This window comes from Cherax quadricarinatus, chromosome 9 (genome assembly GCF_038502225.1).
Source record: "Cherax quadricarinatus isolate ZL_2023a chromosome 9, ASM3850222v1, whole genome shotgun sequence".
NCBI classification, from domain to species: domain Eukaryota; kingdom Metazoa; phylum Arthropoda; class Malacostraca; order Decapoda; family Parastacidae; genus Cherax; species Cherax quadricarinatus.
In genome coordinates, this window is record NC_091300.1 from 2561844 (window position 1) to 2583429 (window position 21586).

Below are 21586 nucleotides of genomic sequence, written 5' to 3' on the forward strand. Positions count from 1 at the left end.
TTCTCGCCTGGAGGGCCACGGTGTCAAGGAGGACTCTAGTGCCATTAAAAACACCGATGCCAACACAACAATCGGTGCTGCCACATGGTAGACACTGGCCCATAGGGGTATCTGAAGACATGTAAGCTGCGCTCGGAACTCTACAACACAACTGTCATCAAAGACTTGTTAAGCTATACAATGAATTAAGTAAAGCTCCTGGACTTCACCTTACGAAACAGACAAAGTAAATGTGATAATAATTATGGACAAGGTAGATTATAGTGGAAAAATGAACATGTTATCAGAAGACGGAGGGAACTTACGTGCCTCTTAACACCAGTGTTTTCTGGACTGACGACTGACGGAGATCACATTCAAAATAAAGTCTTTTGTATTTGTCTATCGAGACTCGAAGTAATATTGTTTATATTTTGAAAATTACGCGTGACGTTCTACGTTCCATACGCGTCTAACACTCACTTTTTTTTTAAGCGTTTAACACTCGTTTTTTTAACGTTATAATTTTGAAAATTAAACAGGAAGTGGGTTAAATTTGACTGTTTCACGTTAAGTGACCAAATTTGACCAGTATTGATTAAAATATTTAAACTTTTGTGTCCATCATGAGTAGTGAGTGTCATCCAGGAACCTGCATGAGTGGTGAGTGTCATCCAGGAACCTACATGAGTGGTGAGTGTCGTCCAGGAACCTACATGAGTGGTGAGTGTCGTCCAGGAACCTACATGAGTGGTGAGTGTCATCCAGGAACCTGTATGAGTGGTGAGTGACATCCAGGAACCTACATGAGTGGTGAGTGTCGTCCAGGAACCTACATGAGTGGTGAGTGTCGTCCAGGAACCTACATGAGTGGTGATTGTCATCCAGAAACCTACATGAGTGGTGAGTGTCATCCAGGAACCTACATGAGTGGTGAGTGTCGTCCAGGAACTTACATGAGTGGTGAGTGCCATCCAGGAACCTGTATGAGTGGTGAGTGTCATCCAGGAACCTGCATGAGTGGTGAGTGTCATCCAGGAACCTGCATGAGTGGTGAGTGTCATCCAGGAACCTGCATGAGTGGTGAGTGTCGTCCAGGAACCTACATGAGTGGTGAGTGTCATCCAGGAACCTACATGAGTGGTGAGTGTCATCCAAGAACCTACATGAGTGGTGAGTGTCATCCAGGAACCTACATGAGTGGTGAGTGTCATCCAGGAACCTGCATGAGTGGCGAGTGTCATCCAAGAACCTGCATGAGTGGTGAGTGTCATCCAGGAACCTACATGAGTGGTGTCATCCAGGAACCTGCATGAGTGGTGAGTGTCATCCAGGAACCTACATGAGTGGTGAGTGTCATCCAGGAACCTGCATGAGTGGTGAGTGTCATCCAGGAACCTACATGAGTGGTGTCATCCAGGAACCTGCATGAGTGGTGAGTGTCATCCAGGAACCTACATGAGTGGTGAGTATCACCAACGACCCCACATGAGTAGTGAGTATCGCCAACGACCCCACATGAGTGGTGAGTATCACCAACGACCCCACATGGGTCACTGGGGTACTCATCAGTAAGTTTATTCAGATACAGGTACACGTAAGTACCACTTTCCCACACTGTATAAGTTACCCAGGATAAACAAAAAAAAAAAGAGTGACTCCTCAATATAGAGCGTATCATTGATGACGTAATGTTATTTCGGTTGCTCCATCTGGGTTGAGAGAACGAGGTACTGAAGCAAGGGAAGGTAGTGCCACCTCTTGCTTCAATAATATAATATTTTTATTTACTACCAGTACATGTACAAGGTATACAGACCATAGCTGACATCAGTGACATACTACTAAGTAAAAGCCGTTTGTTATGTAGAGCATTTCGGGCAAATTAGGTCAATTTTGTCTCAGGATGCGACTAACACCCAGGTACCCATTTTACTGATGGGTGAACATAGGCAACCGGCGTAAGGAAACACTCCCAATGTTTCTACCCTCGCCGGGAATCGAACCCGGACACTCGCCGTGTGAAGCGAGAGCTATAGCCACCAGGCCACGGGGCACAGCTCATTTCTTCCACCAAGTCTCACGTTGATGATGCCTTCTTTACTCTCCGTGTGGTTACCATTCTCTCTAGTCTCATATACCAGCGTAAGATGTGTTGGAAGGTGTTATGATACAGTCTGCAAGGAGTGAACAACTGTCTGGCCTCTATGGGCAGTAGTGGGTGAAGGTCTGACAGCCCCCTCCTCCACCTCCCCCAACACACACACTGCTAGTATAACCCTGGTGTCTCATAAACACCCCCTCCCCTATAGGTCGTCCTGCTACTTCACAGTGTTTTGTGGGCCCAGGTGGGTTTAGCTATGACCTCCCTGACTAGGCATCCCGTGTGACCTGACCTGTGACTCGATTTAACCTACAAAAAATGGTTTGGCACCTGTAGAACGATATTACTCGTATATATATATATATATATATATATATATATATATATATATATATATATATATATATATATATATATATATATATATATATATATATATATATATATCAGTATGCATACTCGTACATTCATGTAGCATGCATGACGTCTATTACACATCATGCACGTATGCACCGTAATGACACGCACTCCCACATCATACTGCCATGGAGAATTTTCTTTTGGCACTGTGGTGCATGACTCAGGTCGAGGCTCTCCCACGAACCCTCACCTCCACTCTCCCACCTTATGATGGCTGTCATGCGTGTAATACATATGGGTAAGTGGCCGGGTGGTGGGACTGACACAGATCACCTTGATTGTTACTGTCAACATCTCGCTAGACATTCCTGACACAGTCTTGATGGAGCAGCCAAATTCTCATAATTTTCTATGATCCATCACTGTGTTTGTAGGGAATGTGATTGATACTGGGAGGATGTTTCGGGGGTCAACGCCCCCGCGGCCCGGTCCATGACCAGGCCTTGTGGTGGATCAGGGCTTGATCAATCAGGCTCTTACTGCTGGCTACATGTAAATTGACGTATGAACCACAGCCCGGTTGATCGGGAATTGACTTTAGGTGCCTGTCCTGCTCCCTCTTGAAGACAACCAGGGGTCTATTGGTAATCCCCTTTATGTATGCTGGGAGGCAGTTGAACAGTCTTGGCCCCTGGCACTTATTTTCTCTCAGTGTACTCATGGCACTCCTGCCGAGTCTTTTGTTTTCGTATTGAGTGCTGTGCTGTGTGAAGATTTGGGTATTAGTCCCTCTTAAGATTTTCCAAGTGTATATTATCATATATCTTTCTCGCCTGAATTCCTAGGAGTCGAGTCCAGGTCGAGGAACTTCACCATTGTTTTATATATATATATATATATATATATATATATATATATATATATATATATATATATATATATATATATATATATATATATTATATGTGTGTGGTTTAGAAAGACACGTAAGCAAACACTATAACATATTTATTAGAAAACGTTTCGGTCCTGGGACCTTGATCAGAAGTGATCAAGGTCCCAGGACCGAAACGTTTTCTAATAAATATGTTATAGTGTTTGCTTACGTGTCTTTGTAAACCAACTTGTCGGTATTTATTACCAAGGTTTATACCATATATATATATATATATATATATATATATATATATATATATATATATATATATATATATATATATATATATATATATATATATATATATATCGTTCTTAAAAAATTGAGAAACATTTTGATATTGTTGTTAGGGGTTAATATGAGTATGAAAGTTTAAAGGAAATCTTTTTCTTTTTAACTTTTGTTTCTATTACTCGGGAAATTAAATTCTGACTGACTTAGTGGTCTTTCAACATGTCAGACTAGTACAGGCGACTGAAACAGGAACAATGGAAGTGCTGAGACTTCACGTTTGGAGTCGAGATGTTTAATTAAGCAGCAGTCCAACTTTGTTTTATTAAACTGAGTACAACTACAGTGTGCGACTTCCACATTCTGTATGATAATTTAACGTGTAAACAAAACCCTAGCAGTTTTCCCTGACATGTTCCATCACACTAGACTAGTCTCACATATGTGACATAATTCACACACGAGGTAATGAAGGCTGCTAACCTGACCTGGGAGACTTTAGTAGGGCGATGAGTATCCTCAAACACTGAACTATGGGATCAGTAGCTACGGGAGCGTCAAATATTAGCTACAACAGCCAGAAAGTTATTGGTCCGTAGGAACTACGATCTCTCACAATGGATTATCCCACATTTAAAGGCGTCTCGATCGGGCGAAGAAAAGTATGTGGTATTTCCAAACATGACGAGAAACTCAGTGTGTATACCTGTAAACTTGAGAATCTCTCTGGTGTATATTTTCAGTATATGTACGCTGAGAGTTAAGCCATGTAAATAATTTTTAATGGTTGATGTACATGAGACTCGCAGTCATAACATTCCTCATGTCGTCCACAGACTTTACACCTAATACACCAACCACCCATTTCTCTGTGTATATATATATATATATATATATATACCTTGAGTATTGAAGATTGAGACACGGTTTTTCAAACCATTCATCACACCTTGAGTATTGTTGATGTTCGTATACAGATGAATTACAGCCTTAATGAGCCACGTGCAGTCGCCGGACCATAACCCTAACACACTAACTAACAATGGCTTGCCCGAAGTCAGTGTTTACATGAGGCGAGGGCAGGCCCTGACACCTGACCAGCCTTGCGTCAACCCTTCAAGTTCTTGTTTTTCACCCTCCGAAACAATGGCACAACACAATTGCGACACGTGAGCCAGTGCCAACGGAAAAAAATATTTCGCAAAAGGTTTCAGTCGAACGGCAACTGATTTTTTTTCTTAACAAATCTGTGCCTGACTCTCCCCAGATTGTCTTGGATAAGAAAAAGGTGTGAGTGCAGAGTAGGGTGTCCAAAAAGCGTGTGTTTGCAATGTCCATTTAGTTGCGGTGTCCCAGAGGGTGATTAATTACTGCCTATAATGATGCTCTATGTTAAGAAAATGGACAGGTGGGTAACTAATTTACTGTGGCTCCTGGAGAGCGAAACGTTGCCACAATAAAATGTCACATTAGTTGCACTTGTGTCCTTTTACCTAACATCGCATGTCAGACCTGACTACTACTACTACTACTACTACTACTACTACTACTACTACTACTACTACTACTACTTTAACGAAACTTTTCGCCTACACAGTAGGCTTCTTCAGTCAAATACAGAGGTAGCAGTAGTAATAATGAAATAAAGATGACGTGATCAGTCCATCAACGTTGGAGAAAATGTGTCTGAGGTGGTCAGTCCCTCAGCCTGGAGAAGAGTAGAGCTGTGATGAATGGTTTTGAAAACCGACAAGTTGTTGAGCTCTACTCTTGAAGAATTGAGACACTTATGCAACATATGGGAATCTTTATTGAAGAAACGTTTCGCCACACAGTGACTTCATCAGTCCAATACAAAGTAGAAATGGGTAAGGAGAGGAGGAGTTTGAGGTAATCAGTCCCTCAACCTGGAATCGATGTGTTCAGTCCATCTACGTCCACTGTGTGGCGAAACGTTTCTTCAATAAAGATTCCCATATGTTGCATAAGTGTCTCAATTCTTCAAGAGCAGAGCTCAACAACTTGGTCTGGGACGATATCGTCTGTAAAAACTTGCATTTGTGGTCACAGTGGTGCCTGTGCTTACCTTCCTATGGTGTAGAAATATACCTAGTTGGACGAATCTTATTGTGGCTAGCTGGTCTAGTGGCTAACGCGACGGGCTGGAGTTGTGAGACTCTATGACCGCGGGTTCAATCCCGGCCGGGGTATGGTTTGAAGCATGAGAACGGAGTCTTAAATACTGTCGAAGGTGACGTGGGAGATCTCGAAGTCGTTGCTGGAAACGGGGTTCACTAGTGGAAGTAAGAAGACAGGTCCCTCTGGAATCCAACCCTTCTTACTCATAGTCCTCCTGTCTTCAAGTTATGTCCTGGAATTTGTATTGATAAAGCCACTGGATGGCGAAACGTCTACAATAAAGATACCCAGATGTTGCACATGTGTCTCAATTTCATAATCATAACTAGTAGATACGCGACGAAGAATGGAAAATGTCCTCTGCAGTGTCTGTATTCGACTGAACAAGTCTGCTGTGTAGGCGAAGAGTTTCATCGATAAAGATACCACCACCACCGCTATTACTATTACTACTACTACTACTACTACTACTACTACTACTACCTCTCTGGTTTTATGGACAGCATACAATACCAACAACAATACAAAGTTACAATACCGTGACTGGAACAATACACAAATAACCCGCACATAGGAGAATGGAATTTATGACGACGTTTCGGTCCGGCTGGGACCCATACGTTCAACACTTGGATGCGTAAGAATGGTATATAATACCGACAAGATGAAATTAAGACACATGTGCAACATCTGGGTATCTTTATTGTAGACGTTTCGCCATCCAGTGGCTTTATCAATACAAATTCTAGGACATAACTTGAAGACAGTAGAACTATGTACAGGACGATAATAAACTGTGCACTATTAGGGTCACAAGTGACATGGTCCTTAGGCAAATAGATAAATTGAAACCTAACAAATCCCCAGGCCCTGATGAACTGTATGCAAGGGTTCTAAAGGAATGTAAAGAGGAGCTTAGCACACCTTTGGCTAATCTTTTCAACATATCACTACAAACTGGCATGGTGCCAGATAAGTGGAAAATGGCAAATGTGATACCTATTTTCAAAACAGGTGACAGGTCCTTAGCTTCGAACTATAGACCAATAAGCCTAACCTCCATAGTGGGAAAATTTATGGAATCAATAATTGCCGAGGCAGTTCGTAGCCACCTTGAAAAGCATAAATTAATCAACGAATCTCAGCATGGTTTTACAAAGGGGCGTTCCTGCCTTACGAATTTATTAACTTTTTTCACTAAGGTATTTGAGGAGGTAGATCATGGTAATGAATATGATATTGTGTATATGGACTTCAGTAAGGCTTTTGACAGGGTCCCACATCAGAGACTATTGAGGAAAATTAAAGCACATGGAATAGGAGGAGAAATTTTTTCCTGGATAGAGGCATGGTTGACAAATAGGCAGCAGAGAGTTTGCATAAATGGGGAGAAATCAGAGTGGGGAAGCGTCACGAGCGGTGTTCCACAGGGGTCAGTGTTGGGCCCCCTGCTGTTCACAATCTACATAAACGACATAGATGAGGGCATAAAGAGCGACATCGGCAAGTTTGCCGATGACACCAAAATAGGCCGTCGAATTCATTCTGACGAGGACATTCGAGCACTCCAGGAAGATTTGAATAGACTGATGCAGTGGTCGGAGAAGTGGCAGATGCAGTTTAATATAGACAAATGCAAAGTTCTAAATGTTGGACAGGACAATAACCATGCCACATATAAACTAAATAATGTAGATCTTAATATTACGGATTGCGAAAAAGATTTAGGAGTTCTGGTTAGCAGTAATCTGAAACCAAGTGTTCAGTGGTCAGTCGTCACGTGAGGTCACAGACCCTGAGCTGCTTGGGGATTAGCGTGGACGGTTACAAAGCATGGCTTGCTTCTACAGTGTTTTAAAAGCTGAGGTTGGAGAGTTGAAGGAGGAGGTCTTGCTTCTCCAGGAGGAGATTAGGAGGCTGAAGGTCCACCTCAATGGGCCTGGGAGAGAGTGTGAGGTGGTTGGAGATGTGGGGAATGAGGCTTCTAGCAGTGAGGTGCAGTCTGTCTCTCACTGTGAGGAGGCTGTAGGTGGGGTGGTAGCAACGGCTACCAGCAGTGAGGTGCAGCCCAGCACCTGCTACAAGTGGCGAGTTGTTCACAGTAATGGGAGGCGCATCAGAGTAAGGAAAGTTAAGAGTGCAGATCTGAAGGTAGGAAATCGCTTCTCTGTTCTCCAGGATGAATGTACTTCAGTGGCCAGTGAAGGTAAGGGTACTACTGCCCCTGCTAATGAAGGTAAGCGCATTCTTGTGGTTGGTGACTCTCAGGTAAGATATGTTGATCGTGCTTTTTGTAATAGGAATAAGAAGATGAGAGATAGAGTGTGCTTCCCTGGAGCTGGTGTTGGGGACATTGTCAACAGACTGGATAATATCATGTCAGGTAATGGGAACAAGCCCATTATCTGTCTCAGTGCTGGTGGAAATGATATTGGGAAGGGTAGGAGAGAAGAGCTGCTAGATAAGTACAGGTCAGCTATAGATTTCATTAAGTCTAAGGGAGGGATCCCAATCATATGTAGCATCTTGCCTAGAAGGGGAGTAGGAAATGAATGGTTGTCTAGGGCAATTGGTGTAAATTGCTGGCTAGACAGATACTGCAAGGAACTTGCAATCCCATTCATTGACAACTGGAACAACTTTTATGGCAAACATGATATGTATGCAAGGGATGGGGTTCATCTCTCTGGGGCAGGGGTGGTAGCACTTGCAGACTCGATTGAGAAGGCCATTGGTGAAATGCCTATGATTTTAAACTGATGGAAGATAGAGGTATGGGTGTGTGTGGGAAACAAGCAGGTTGCAACACTAGGGTTGGAAACAGTAAATGTATAAAAGGCATTCAGCATGAAGTTATAAATAAAGACAATAGAACAGGTCAGCAAACAAAGGGGGACAGCAGAGGGCAGCAAGGGACTAGCTCCCTTAAGGTTTACTATACTAATAGCAGGAGTGTTAGAAATAAGATAGATGAGCTAAGATTAATTGCAAGTGCAGGAAACATAGATATTATTGCTATAACAGAGACCTGGCTCAATCTGAAAGATAGAGAGATGCCCTCTGAATGTCACATACAAGGCTATAAATTATTCCACACTGACAGGGTCAACAGGAAAGGTGGTGGAGTAGCGATGTATGTCAGAGACAATTTAAATTGTTGTGTTAGACAAGATATTAAATTAGAAGCGTCAGCCACTGAATCTGTTTGGTTACAGCTTCTCGAGGGCCGAGAAAAACTAATTTTGGGTGTGATTTACAGGGCCCCAAATCTTGATAGGGAGTGCAGTAAACTTCTATGGGACGAAATTCGTAAGGCATCTACATACGAAAATGTTGTGCTAATGGGAGATTTCAACTATAGACAGATTGACTGGAGCAATTTGACAGGAAATTTAGAGTCGGGTGACTTTCTTGATACGATCCAGGATTGTTTTTTAAAACAGTTTGTGACAGAGCCAACTAGGGGAAATAACCTCCTTGACTTGGTTCTTGCCAGTAGGGAAACACTAATTAATAATCTTGAGGTTAATGATGAGCTTGGGGAGAGTGATCACAAATCACTCAGTTTTAACATATCATGGAATTCCCCTAATAATGGCAATCAAGTCTCCGTCCCTGACTTTCGCTTGGCTGATTTCATAGGACTGAAAAATTACTTAGGTGGGCTGAACTGGAATGACCTGACTAGGGGTCAGGTAGGTGGTGATGGTTGCCGATATGATGCTTTCCAGGGCATAGTTCTAGCTGCTCAGTCAAATTATGTTCCAAATAGGGAAATCAGATCAAACAAAAATGATCCTAAATGGATGAACAATAGATTAAAATATCTGATTGGTCAAAAGAGAGGCATATATAGGCAAATCAAAAGAGGAGAGGGGCAATTAAGAAATCGATATATTCAGTTAAAGAGAGAAATAAAAAAGGGAATTAGAAAAGCAAATAGAGATTATGAGGTTAAAGTTGCAAGAGAATCGAAGACTAACCCAAAAGGATTCTTTCAGGTATACAGAAGTAAGATCAGGGACAAGATAGGCCCACTCAAAAGTTCCTCGGGTCAGCTCACTGACAGTGATAAGGAAATGTGTAGAATTTTTAACACATACTTCCTCTCAGTTTTTACACAGGAGGATACCAGCGATATTCCAGTAATGATAAATTATGTAGAACAGGACGATAATAAACTGTGCACTATTAGGGTCACAAGTGACATGGTCCTTAGGCAAATAGATAAATTAAAACCTAACAAATCCCCAGGCCCTGATGAACTGTATGCAAGGGTTCTAAAGGAATGTAAAGAGGAGCTTAGCACACCTTTGGCTAATCTTTTCAACATATCACTACAAACTGGCATGGTGCCAGATAAGTGGAAAATGGCAAATGTGATACCTATTTTCAAAACAGGTGACAGGTCCTTAGCTTCGAACTATAGACCAATAAGCCTAACCTCCATAGTGGGAAAATTTATGGAATCAATAATTGCCGAGGCAGTTCGTAGCCACCTTGAAAAGCATAAATTAATCAACGAATCTCAGCATGGTTTTACAAAGGGGCGTTCCTGCCTTACGAATTTATTAACTTTTTTCACTAAGGTATTTGAGGAGGTAGATCATGGTAATGAATATGATATTGTGTATATGGACTTCAGTAAGGCTTTTGACAGGGTCCCACATCAGAGACTATTGAGGAAAATTAAAGCACATGGAATAGGAGGAGAAATTTTTTCCTGGATAGAGGCATGGTTGACAAATAGGCAGCAGAGAGTTTGCATAAATGGGGAGAAATCAGAGTGGGGAAGCGTCACGAGCGGTGTTCCACAGGGGTCAGTGTTGGGCCCCCTGCTGTTCACAATCTACATAAACGACATAGATGAGGGCATAAAGAGCGACATCGGCAAGTTTGCCGATGACACCAAAATAGGCCGTCGAATTCATTCTGACGAGGACATTCGAGCACTCCAGGAAGATTTGAATAGACTGATGCAGTGGTCGGAGAAGTGGCAGATGCAGTTTAATATAGACAAATGCAAAGTTCTAAATGTTGGACAGGACAATAACCATGCCACATATAAACTAAATAATGTAGATCTTAATATTACGGATTGCGAAAAAGATTTAGGAGTTCTGGTTAGCAGTAATCTGAAACCAAGACAACAGTGCATAAGTGTTCGCAATAAAGCTAATAGAATCCTTGGCTTCATATCAAGAAGCATAAATAATAGGAGTCCTCAGGTTGTTCTTCAACTCTATACATCCTTGGTTAGGCCTCATTTAGATTATGCTGCACAGTTTTGGTCACCGTATTACAGAATGGATATAAATTCTCTGGAAAATGTACAAAGGAGGATGACAAAGATGATCCCATGTATCAGAAACCTTCCCTATGAGGATAGACTAAGGGCCCTGAAACTGCACTCTCTAGAAAGACGTAGAATTAGGGGGGATATGATTGAGGTTTATAAGTGGAAGACAGGAATAAATAAAGGGGATGTAAATAGTGTGCTGAAAATATCTAGCCTAGACAGGACTCGCAGCAATGGTTTTAAGTTGGAAAAATTCAGATTCAGGAGGGATATAGGAAAGTACTGGTTTGGTAATAGAGTTGTGGATGAGTGGAACAAACTCCCAAGTACCGTTATAGAGGCCAGAACGTTGTGTAGCTTTAAAAATAGGTTGGATAAATACATGAGTAGATGTGGGTGGGTGTGAGTTGGACCTGATAGCTTGTGCTAACAGGTCGGTTGCCGTGTTCCTCCCTTAAGTCAATGTGACCTGACCTGACTAGGTTGGGTGCATTGGCTTAAGCCGGTAGGGACTTGGACCTGCCTCGCATGGGCCAGTAGGCCTTCTGCAGTGTTCCTTCGTTCTTATGTTCTTATGTTCTTAATAGAATCCTTGGCTTCATATCAAGAAGCATAAATAATAGGAGTCCTCAGGTTGTTCTTCAACTCTATACATCCTTGGTTAGGCCTCATTTAGATTATGCTGCACAGTTTTGGTCACCGTATTACAGAATGGATATAAATTCTCTGGAAAATGTACAAAGGAGGATGACAAAGATGATCCCATGTATCAGAAACCTTCCCTATGAGGATAGACTAAGGGCCCTGAAACTGCACTCTCTAGAAAGACGTAGAATTAGGGGGGATATGATTGAGGTGTATAAATGGAAGACAGGAATAAATAAAGGGGATGTAAATAGTGTGCTGAAAATATCTAGCCTAGACAGGACTCGCAGCAATGGTTTTAAGTTGGAAAAATTCAGATTCAGGAAGGATATAGGAAAGTACTGGTTTGGTAATAGAGTTGTGGATGAGTGGAACAGACTCCCAAGTACCGTTATAGAGGCCAGAACGTTGTGTAGCTTTAAAAATAGGTTGGATAAATACATGAGTAGATGTGGGTGGGTGTGAGTTAGACCTGATAGCTTGTGCTAACAGGTCGGTTGCCGTGTTCCTCCCTTAAGTCAATGTGACCTGACCTGACTAGGTTGGGTGCATTGGCTTAAGCCGGTAGGAGACTTGGACCTGCCTCGCATGGGCCAGTGGGCCTTCTGCAGTGTTCCTTCGTTCTTATGTTCTTATGTAATCAGTCCCTCAACCTAGGAGTAGGTGCGAAGAGCACCGTAGTCGTGGAGATTCTGAAGCAGAAGCAAGGATCCCGGCGCTTATATAGCGCCAGGCTCCTTGCTTCTGCTTCAGATTCTCCACGACTATGGTGCTGTTCGCACCTACTCCTAGGTTGAGGGACTGATTACCTCATCTTCTGTACATAGTTCTACTGTCTTCAAGTTATGTCCTAGAATTTGTATTGATAAAGCCACTGGATGGCGAAACGTCTACAATAAAGATACCCAGATGTTGCACGTGTGTCTTAATTTCAACACTTGGATGCATTTACTGCCGAAACGTTTCGCCTGCGCAACAGGTTTCTTCAGTCGAATACTAGAAGAATATAACAGTGTATATATTGTAATAAAGTTGGTAGAATTACCGACAATATGAAAAGTAAAATGACACAAGTGCAACTAATGTGACATTTTATTGTAGCAACGTTTCGCTCTCCAGGAGCTTTGCCAAGCCGTTACCGGCGAAACGTTGCCACAATAAAATGTCACATTAGTTGCACTTATGTTTAGTGTATATTTTCCTATCATCAACTAAAGAAGCTTATTGTGCTGGCGAAACGTTTCGGCAGTAAATATACTCCAGTGTTTGTTGGTGTTACTACTGGTGTGACTAGTCAATGGTTGATTTGTTCTTTTGTAATGGAACTCTGTGTCGTGCAGAAGTCCGAGTCTCCAGAAGGGAATACACTCATGACAGGTGTGAGACACAAGAATTCTGTGTTTACCTTCACGTAGGTCTTCCAGCGTCAGGTTGTGGTAATGCTCAGGTGTGCGCTGAGGAAGCTCTGGTCCCAAGGTTTTTTACTTGCTGAGGTAGAGATATGCAGGACTTCCTGTCCACAGCGACTGGCTCAGTGTCCTTTGACTAGTGTATATCCTCCGTGACTGGCTTTTCCTGTGACTAGAAAACGATTCTGTGCAACGAGATCATATGCAGTATCTTTAGAGTGATGTGAGATATCCTCGAGAATACACGATTCACTTGACGTAGTTATCCCTCCCTTTTATAAGATTTTCTTTCACTGAATTTGTCTCCTGGCTTCTGTTAGTGCTCTTCAGGTGGAATGGCGACAGCACTCAGAGCAGTGCTGGAGAAGGTGCACTTAGGAGATGTTAGCGGTGGGAGGTGAGGCACAAGACTGTCCCCACTCAGGCGCAAGTTACCGAGGTCAATCCCGCCTCGGCAGAGCTGGGAAGTCCCGGTACTGTGTCTGGCGAGCTGTTTCTTGTGCCCTCCCCCGCCCTGGTGACGCAGCAGTGACGCCGCCTCGGTGTGACGTGGGAATGACGTAACTTGCCGTAGTGACGCTGGTCTGGACCTCAGCACCCAGTAGAGCAGGGGCAACACGCTTACTCGTATCCATCTCCTTAACCAGTATGCCAACACTGTTTTTTCAGATAATTGACGCAAATCGGGAAACTTTAAGAGATTGCTTTACGAGTAGGTGCCTGTTGGACCTGACTAGTAGGTGCCTGCTGGACCTGAATAGTAGGTGCCTGCTGAACCTGACTAGTAGGTGCCTGCTGGACCTGACTAGTAGGTGCCTGCTGAACCTGACTAGTAGGTGCCTGCTGGACCTGACTAGTAGGTGCCTGCTGGACCTGACTAGTAGGCGCCTGCTGAACCTGACTAGTAGGTGCCTGCTGAACCTGACTAGTAGGTGCCTGCTGAACCTGACTAGTAGGTGCCTGCTGGACCTGACTAGTAGGTGCCTGTTGAACCTGACTAGTAGGTGCCTGCTGGACCTGACTAGTAGGTGCTTGCTGGAACTGACTAGTAGGGGCCTGCTGGACCTGACTAGTAGGTGCCTGCTGAACCTGACTAGTAGGTGCCTGCTGAACCTGACTAGTAGGTGCCTGCTGGACCTGACTAGTAGGTGCCTGCTGGACCTGACTAGTAGGTGCCTGCTGGACCTGACTAGTAGGTGCCTGCTGAACCTGACTAGTAGGTGCCTGCTGAACCTGACTAGTAGGTGCCTGCTGAACCTGACTAGTAGGTGCCTGCTGAACCTGACTAGTAGGTGCCTGCTGGACCTGACTAGTAGGTGCCTGCTGGACCTGACTAGTAGGTGCCTGCTGGGCCTGACTAGTAGGTGCCTGCTGAACCTGACTAGTAGGTGCCTGCTGGACCTGACTAGTAGGTGCCGGCTGGACCTGACTAGTAGGGGCCTGCTGGACCTGACTAGTAGGGGCCTGCTGAACCTGACTAGTAGGTGCCCGCTGGACCTGACTAGTAAGTGCCTGCTGGACCTGACTAGTAGGTGCCTGCTGAACCTGACTAGTAGGTGCCTGCTGGACCTGACTAGCAGGTGCCTGCTGGACCTGACTAGTAGGTGCCTGCTGAACCTGACTAGTAGGTGCCCGCTGGACCTGACTAGTAGGTGCCTGCTGGACCTGACTAGTAGGTGCCTGCTGGACCTGACTAGTAGGTGCCTGCTGAACCTGACTAGTAGGGGCCTGCTGGACCTGACTAGTAGGGGCCTGCTGAACCTGACTAGTAGGTGCCCGCTGGACCTGACTAGTAGGTGCCTGCTGGACCTGACTAGTAGGTGCCCGCTGGACCTGACTAGTAGGTGCCTGCTGGACCTGACTAGTAGGTGCCTGCTGGACCTGACTAGTAGGTGCCTGCTGGACCTGACTAGTAGGTGCCTGCTGAACCTGACTAGTAGGTGCCTGCTGGACCTGACTAGTAGGGGCCTGCTGAACCTGACTAGTAGGTGCCCGCTGGACCTGACTAGTAGGGGCCTGCTGAACCTGACTAGTAGGTGCCTGCTGGACCTGACTAGTAGGTGCCTGCTGGACCTGACTAGTAGGTGCCTGCTGAACCTGACTAGTAGGTGCCTGCTGAACCTGACTAGTAGGTGCCTGCTGGACCTGACTAGTAGGTGCCTGCTGGACCTGACTAGTAGGTGCCTGCTGAACCTGACTAGTAGGTGCCTGCTGAACCTGACTAGTAGGTGCCTGCTGAACCTGACTAGTAGGGGCCTGCTGAACCTGACTAGTAGGTGCCTGCTGAACCTGACTAGTAGGGGCCTGCTGAACCTGACTAGTAGGGGCCTGCTGAACCTGACTAGTAGGTGCCTGCTGGACCTGACTAGTAGGTGCCTGCTGAACCTGACTAGTAGGGGCCTGCTGGACCTGACTAGTAGGGGCCTGCTGGACCTGACTAGTAGGTGCCTGCTGGACCTGACTAGTAGGTGCCTGCTGGACCTGACTAGTAGGTGCCTGCTGGACCTGACTAGTAGGTGCCTGCTGGACCTGACTAGTAGGTGCCTGCTGAACCTGACTAGTAGGTGCCTGCTGAACCTGACTAGTAGGTGCCTGCTGGACCTGACTAGTAGGTGCCTGCTGGACCTGACTAGTAGGTGCCTGCTGAACCTGACTAGTAGGTGCCTGCTGAACCTGACTAGTAGGTGCCTGCTGAACCTGACTAGTAGGTGCCTGCTGGACCTGACTAGTAGGTGCCTGCTGGACCTGACTAGTAGGTGCCTGCTGGACCTGACTAGTAGGTGCCTGCTGGACCTGACTAGTAGGTGCCTGCTGGACCTGACTAGTAGGTGCCTGCTGGACCTGACTAGTAGGTGCCTGCTGGACCTGACTAGTAGGTGCCTGCTGGACCTGACTAGTAGGTGCCTGCTGGACCTGACTAGTAGGTGCCTGCTGGACCTGACTAGTAGGTGCCTGCTGGACCTGACTAGTAGGTGCCTGCTGAACCTGACTAGTAGGTGAGCACTCCCCTTTCTCATGTTTTCACAGCCTTTTCGTCAGAAATTCGGTCATCTGTATAAATTCAGTTCGTTATATCCTCCTTGAGGCGCCGTGTGACCCTTCCAGACTGACCGTGATGATAATAATAATAATAATAATAATAATAATAATAATAATAATAATAATAATAATAATAATAATAAATTTGGGGTGCATGATGTATGTTATGTTACATAATGTACTGTTGCTACTGTTGTCACTGTTGCTACTGTTGTCACTGTTGCTACTGTTGTCACTGTTGCTACTACCACTGTTGTCACTGTTGCTACTACCACTGTTGTCACTGTTGCTACTACTACTGTTGTCACTGTTGCTACTACTACTGTTGTCACTGTTGCTACTACCACTGTTGTCACTGTTGCTACTACTACTGTTGTCACTGTTGCTACTACCACTGTTGTCACTGTTGCTACTACTACTGTTGTCACTGTTGCTACTACCACTGTTGTCACTGTTGCTACTACCACTGTTGTCACTGTTGCTGCTACTACTGTTGTCACTGTTGCTACTACTACTGTTGTCACTGTTGCTGCTACTACTGTTGTCACTGTTGCTGCTACTACTGTTGTCACTGTTGCTGCTACTACTGTTGTCACTGTTGCTGCTACTACTGTTGTAACTGTTGCTGCTACTACTGTTGTCACTGTTGCTGCTACTACTGTTGTCACTGTTGCTGCTACTACTGTTGTCACTGTTGCTACTACTACTGCTGTCACTGTTGCTGCTACTACTGCTGTCACTGTTGCTGCTACTACTGCTGTCACTGTTGCTGCTACTACTGTTGTCACTGTTGCTGCTACTACTGCTGTCACTGTTGCTGCTACTACTGTTGTCACTGTTGCTGCTACTACTGTTGTCACTGTTGCTGCTACTACTGTTGTCACTGTTGCTGCAACTACTGTTGTCACTGTTGCTACTACTACTGCTGTCACTGTTGCTGCTACTACTGTTGTCACTGTTGCTGCTACTACTGTTGTCACTGTTGCTGCTACTACTGTTGTCACTGTTGCTACTACTACTGCTGTCACTGTTGCTGCTACTACTGTTGTCACTGTTGCTGCTACTACTGTTGTCACTGTTGCTGCTACTACTGTTGTCACTGTTGCTACTACTACTGTTGTCACTGTTGCTGCTACTACTGTTGTCACTGTTGTTACTACTACTGCTGTCACTGTTGCTACTACTACTGTTGTCACTGTTGCTGCTACTACTGTTGTCACTGTTGCTGCTACTACTGTTGTCACTGTTGCTACTACTACTGCTGTCACTGTTGCTGCTACTACTGTTGTCACTGTTGCTGCTACTACTGTTGTCACTGTTGCTGCTACTACTGTTGTCACTGTTGCTACTACTACTGTTGTCACTGTTGCTGCTACTACTGTTGTCACTGTTGCTACTACTACTGCTGTCACTGTTGCTGCTACTACTGTTGTCACTGTTGCTGCTACTACTGTTGTCACTGTTGCTGCTACTACTGTTGTCACTGTTGCTACTACTACTGCTGTCACTGTTGCTGCTACTACTGTTGTCACTGTTGCTACTACTACTGTTGTCACTGTTGCTACTACTACTGTTGTCACTGTTGCTACTACTACTGTTGTCACTGTTGCTACTACTACTGTTGTCACTGTTGCTACTACTACTGTTGTCACTGTTGCTACTACTACTGTTGTCACTGTTGCTACTACTACTGTTGTCACTGTTGCTACTACTACTGCTGTCACTGTTGCTGCTACTACTGCTGTCACTGTTGCTGCTACTACTGCTGTCACTGTTGTTGCTACTACTGTTGTCACTGTTGCTACTACTACTGCTGTCACTGTTGCTGCTACTACTGCTGTCACTGTTGCTGCTACTACTGTTGTCACTGTTGCTACTACTACTGCTGTCACTGTTGCTGCTACTACTGCTGTCACTGTTGCTGCTACTACTGTTGTCACTGTTGCTGCTACTACTGCTGTCACTGTTGCTGCTACTACTGCTGTCACTGTTGCTGCTACTACTGTTGTCACTGTTGCTACTACTACTGCTATCACTGTTGCTACTACTACTGTTGTCACTGTTGCTACTACTACTGCTATCACTGTTGCTGCTACTACTGCTGTCACTGTTGCTGCTACTGCTGTTGTCACTGTTGCTACTACTACTGTTGTTACTGTTGCTACAACTACTGCTGTCACTGTTGCTACTACTACTGCTGCCACAGTTGCTGCTACTACTGTTGTCACTGTTGCTACTACTACTGTTGTCACTGTTGCTACTACTACTGTTGTCACTGTTGCTACAACTACTGCTGTCACTGTTGCTACTACTACTGCTATCACTGTTGCTACTACTACTGTTGTCACTGTTGCTGCTACTACTGTTGTCACTGTTGCTACTACTGCTGTCACTGTTGCTACTACTACTGCTGTCACTGTTGCTACTACTACTGCTATCACTGTTGCTACTACTACTGTTGTCACTGTTGCTACTACTACTGCTATCACTGTTGCTGCTACTACTGCTGTCACTGTTGCTGTCACTGTTGCTACTACTACTGTTGTCACTGTTGCTACTACTACTGCTGTCACTGTTGCTACTACTACTGCTGCCACAGTTGCTGCTACTACTGTTGTCACTGTTGCTACTACTACTGTTATCACTGTTGCTACTACTGCTGTTGTCACTGTTGCTACTACTACTGCTGTCACTGTTGCTACTACTACTGCTATCACTGTTGCTACTACTACTGTTGTCACTGTTGCTGCTACTACTGTTGTCACTGTTGCTACTACTGCTGTCACTGTTGCTACTACTACTGCTGTCACTGTTGCTGGTATTACTGTTGTCACTGTTGCTGCTACTACTGTTGTCACTGTTGCTACTACTACTGTTGTCACTGTTGCTACTACTACTGCTGTCACTGTTGCTACTACTACTGTTGTCACTGTTGCTACTACTACTGCTGTCACTGTTGCTACTACTACTGCTATCACTGTTGCTACTACTACTGTTGTCACTGTTGCTACTACTACTGTTGTCACTGTTGCTACTACTACTGTTGTCACTGTTGCTACTACTACTGTTGTCACTGTTGCTACTACTACTGTTGTCACTGTTGCTACTACTACTGCTATCACTGTTGCTGCTACTACTGCTGTCACTGTTGCTGCTAATGCTGTTGTCACTGTTGCTACTACTACTGCTGTCACTGTTGCTACTACTACTGCTGTCACTGTTGCTACTACTACTCCTATCACTGTTGCTGCTACTACTGCTGTCACTGTTGCTGCTACTGCTGTTGTCACTGTTGCTACTACTACTGCTGTCACTGTTGCTACTACTACTGCTGTCACTGTTGCTACTACTACTGCTGGCACAGTTGCTGCTACTACTGTTGAAAGTTAAGACACATGTGCAACATCTGGATATCTTTATTGTAGACGTTTCGCCATCCAGTGGCTTTATGAATACAGATTCTAGGACATAATAGGAAGACAGTAGAACTATATACAAAAGATGAGGTAATCAGTCCTTTGGCCTTAGTGTTCACAGCATCGTGGTGTAGGAGAATCTGGAGCAAAGACAAGAAGACTGGCGGTTAATAGGCGTCAGTGGATAGGGAAGGGCAGCAGACGAGGGCAAAGTCACTGGTAGGCGGGATTCCCCAGTGGAAGTAGGTCCTTCCCAAAGAGATGGGTTAGTTGCAGCAGCTGTTGTCACTGTTGCTACTACTACTGTTGTCACTGTTGCTACTAATACTGCTGTCACTATTGCTACTACTACTGCTACCACTGTTGCTACTACTACTGTTGTCACTGTTGCTGCTACTACTGTTGCCACTGTTGCTGCTACTACTGCTGTCACTGTTGCTGCTACTACTACTGTCACTGTTGCTGCTACTACTGTTGTCACTGTTGCTACTACTACTGCTGTCACTGTTGCTACTACTACTGCTGTCACTGTTGCTACTACTACTGTTGTCACTGTTGCTGCTACTACTGTTGTCACTGTTGCTACTACTACTGTTGTCACTGTTGCTACTACTACTGCTGTCACTGTTGCTACTACTACTGCTGTCACTGTTGCTACTACTACTGTTGTCACTGTTGCTGCTACTACTGTTGTCACTGTTGCTACTACTGCTGTTGTCACTCCCGCTCCATGGTGGGAAGGAGAAGGAGAGGGAGTCAGGTGGGGAGGATAGGGGGAGGGGAGTTAGGTGGGGAGTAGAAGGGCGGGGAGTCAGGTTGGGAGGAGAGGGAGCGAGGTGTCAGGTGGGGAGGAGCATTAGGTGAGTAAGATAGAGAGGACCACCTGCAGGCGGGGAGGGAGGGGACGGTGGAGAGGGAGGGGAGGGAGGGGACGGTGGGGAGGGAGGGGAGGGAGGGGGGGGTGGGGAGGGAGGGGACGAAGGGGAGGGAGGGGACGAAGGGGAGGGAGGGGAGGGAGGGGAAGGTGGGGAGGGAGGGGAGGGAGGGGAGGGTGGGGAGGGAGGGGAGGGAGGGGACGAAGGGGAGGGAGGGGACGGTGGGGAGGGAGGGGAGGGAGGGGAAGGTGGGGAGGGAGGGGAGGGGAAGTCGATCAACATCGATCAACAGAAAAAAGTTGTGAAGTAAATGGGGAGAATTGAAGGGGAAGCTGTAGGTGTGTTGGTAGGGGGGTTTGGGGGAGGGGGGAGGGGGGAGGGGGTGACGACACACTGCGGGGGTAATAACAACAAAGAATAATGGTCACTATAGCAATAGACACAGTAATCAAAAACACAACGCGTTTTAAACTCATTCTCCACCGTTGTAGAAAACGTTGAGAAACAACGGCACTAATGATAAAATGTTAGGTGCAGGAAACAGGTGCCAGTAATGTGCAGGAAATACATCACCATAACAACCGTCTGTGTTTCAGAGGACCTCAGGTCCAGTCTCTGTCTCTGTAGCTCAGGAGACCTCAGGTCCAGTCTCTGTCTCTGTAGCTCAGGAGACCTCAGGTCCAGTCTCTGTCTCTGTAGCTCAGGAGACCTCAGGTCCAGTCTCTGTCTCTGTAGCTCAGGAGACCTCAGGTCCAGTCTCTGTCTCTGTAGCTCAGGAGACCTCAGGTCCAGTCTCTGTCTCTGTAGCTCAGGAGACCTCAGGTCCAGTCTCTGTCTCTGTAGCTCAGGAGACCTCGGGTCCAGTCTCTGTCTCTGTAGCGCAGGAGACCTCAGGTCCAGTCTCTGTCTCTGTAGCTCAGGAGACCTCAGGTCCAGTCTCTGTCTCTGTAGCTCAGGAGACCTCAGGTCCAGTCTCTGTCTCTGTAGCTCAGGAGACCTCAGGTCCAGTCTCTGTCTCTGTAGCTCAGGAGACCTCGGGTCCAGTCTCTGTCTCTGTAGCTCAGGAGACCTCGGGTCCAGTCTCTGTCTCTGTAGCTCAGGAGACCTCGGGTCCAGTCTCTGTCTCTGTAGCTCAGGAGACCTCGGGTCCAGT

The 21586-nt window shown here is 45.4% G+C and overlaps 1 protein-coding gene across 5 annotated transcripts in view; it reads right to left on the reverse strand.

Annotated features, from left to right (window-relative positions):
- mol (dual oxidase maturation factor 1 mol) overlaps nt 1-21586 on the reverse strand; it is a 226191-nt gene that overhangs the window by 74271 nt on the left and 130334 nt on the right. Inside the window, exon 1 of one of the 5 annotated variants that reach the window (XM_053772922.2) lies at nt 13100-13535. The exons of the other annotated variants lie outside the window; for them this stretch is intronic. The gene's annotated coding sequence lies outside the window, so the exon portion shown is untranslated. Of the gene's footprint in view, nt 1-13099; nt 13536-21586 lie in introns of those variants that run through there. 5 annotated transcript variants of the gene reach the window in all.